Raw genomic sequence first — 2,396 nt, forward strand, 5'->3', positions numbered from 1 at the left:
AAATGCCTGTGGTAGTGCTGTATCGCACTGTGCTGCAGCTGGCCTCTGATTTCCAGTTGTCTTGGTTCAAATTCGGGTACCACTGTTTACTATTATAGTTTGATTTAGAAGCTGAGTTTCCTTAATCTCTCTGTGCCTTAGTTTCCTTATCCGCAAAACGGGGATGCTACTAGTACCTACTTCACAGGGTTGTTGTAAAGCATTTAGTAAGCAATATGTAAGTGTTAATTATGTTATCTCTTAGGGATGGTGCAGGTACTAAATGAGATAATACATGCAAAGCTTCTATAGAACACAGTGCCTGATGCAGGTTCAATAAAAGTCATTATTATTTTTAAACTGCATCAATATTAAAATACTTTGTCAATTATTTGTACCCCCTACTTCTCTTTTCCAGACTAAGCATCCATTCCTCATGGCACACATAGTCAAATTTCCATCCCCGCCTGTGATCTGACCTGTGCAAATGCCACGGCACCATCACTCTGCCCTCTCTGCCTTGACTGTGCAGAGTAAAATTGCTTTGGTTCAGTAAAGTATGTCCTTTTAACCTTCTTCACAATCACTCAAACATCAATCATCAGCAGCAAATGGCATCACATTTACATATTTACCAAAAGACTGGAGAACACGACTGCACCCTAGAGTTTCTGCTGCGTCTGCAGAGACCCAGCTTTGCATTTTGGTCAAATAGCCTCATTTTCTCACCATCAAATACTGCCCTACTGGCCCAATTTCAAACCAAACAACAGAATCCATGTTAGGAACTGAGAGAGAGATTATTAATACATGCAAGAGCGAGTCAGACTATGGGTGAATTGTGAGGTTATGGGAGAGGGGAAGGTGTGAGTAAAAAGAAAAAAGAAAAAAGGAGGAAGGAGTTTGAAGCCCTGGCAATAGGTCGTGGTGCAGAGATGAGAGATGAGCCTTCATGATGTGACTTTGAGCTGTGCCCCCAGTGATATCCTAGACAATGTCATGCACATGACATGAACTTTTTCTGAGTCCTGATTACCAGTCGCTCACTTTCAGAATTCCCTTTCTTCAGCTTTTTGATCTCTTGAGCTCTCACCTCCATGAGCCCTCAGGGAATCACCCAGGTTTCCCTCCTACCCGTCTATGGCTCTTTCTCAAGTTCTGCCATGGGACTGCCTTAAATCATAACACCCTTCTCTCTTTACTCTCTGTATAACGTTCTTGGGTGTTCTCACTGACACCCATGCCTCCAACCATCATCCATGCTCTGACAACCCCCAACTCTGAACTCCAGCCCCAAATTCCCTCCTCTCTTTGAGACTGGCCTACACATTTCTAACTTCTAAATAGACATTTTCATCTAGATTTCTTTCTGGTCCCCAAACTCAAAATGTCCAACATGGTACTGGAGGCTACCCATATTTGTGCCAACAAGTACATGGTCAAGAGTTGTGGAAAAGATGGCTTTCATATCCCAGCAGCTCCACCCCTTCCATGTCATCTGCACCAACAAGATGTTGTCCTGTGCTGGGGCTAACAGGCTCCAGACAAGTATACCCGGTGCCCCAGGGCATTGTGGCCAGGGTTCACATTGGCCAAGTCATCGTGTCCGTCTGCACCAAACTACACAACAAGGAGCATGTGATTGAGGCCCTATGCAGGGCCAAGTTCAAGTTCCCTGGCTGCCAGAAGATCCACATCTCAAAGAAGTGGGGTTTTACCAAGTTTAGTGAGGATGAATTTGAAGACTTGGTGGCTGAGAAGCAGCTCATCCCAGATGGCTGTGGGGTCAAATACATCCCCAATCGTGGCCCCCTGGACAAGTGACAGGCCCTGCACTCATAAGGGCTTCCACTGTGCTGCCCCCTCATTCATGCCCACCAAAAAATCCTACTTCCTGTCCAAAAGAAAAAAAAAGACACATAGAATTAACATAATGTTTTGAAGTTTTGAAAACACTTCCGCACGTACCATTTTGTTGAATGCTTGTAACACCTCTTAGGAATAGGCAGAACAAATAGTATTTTTGTTCTTACCTTAGGGACGAGGAGACCGAGGCCCAGCGTCCAGGAGCACTGCACTCTTTCCACTTGTCCCCACTCCCTGCAACTCCCCAGCCTCTAGCTCTTCTTCCCTTGGGCTCCCACATCAGTTTTTCAGATCCCACTCGATCCTCTGTGCCTTCTGGTTTAGAGCCCAGAAGTTTGGATTGTTCTTTCCACCCACTGCTAAAGACAAATTTTCTCTCCTGCCCCTTTTATTCCCAGCTATCCCATAATTCCTTCTCTGAGAAAATTAAAAATCTGCCTTTTCCACAAGCATATAATGGCTGCCTACCTTACGAAAGGATTCTGTCTGTTCTCATCCTTCCCCTTTTTACTCTCTGTCACTATGAAAATCCTGTATTTATTCAATGAATG

At 44.6% G+C, this 2,396-nt stretch overlaps 1 pseudogene; it reads left to right on the forward strand.

Annotated features, from left to right (window-relative positions):
- Positions 1–1,366: 1,366 nt before the first annotated feature.
- Positions 1,367–1,821, forward strand: LOC105826557 (annotated as a pseudogene).
- The last annotated feature ends 575 nt before the right edge of the window (positions 1,822–2,396 follow it).

This window comes from Propithecus coquereli, unplaced genomic scaffold (genome assembly GCF_000956105.1).
Source record: "Propithecus coquereli isolate 6110/MARCELLA unplaced genomic scaffold, Pcoq_1.0 Scaffold9, whole genome shotgun sequence".
Taxonomy (NCBI): domain Eukaryota; kingdom Metazoa; phylum Chordata; class Mammalia; order Primates; family Indriidae; genus Propithecus; species Propithecus coquereli.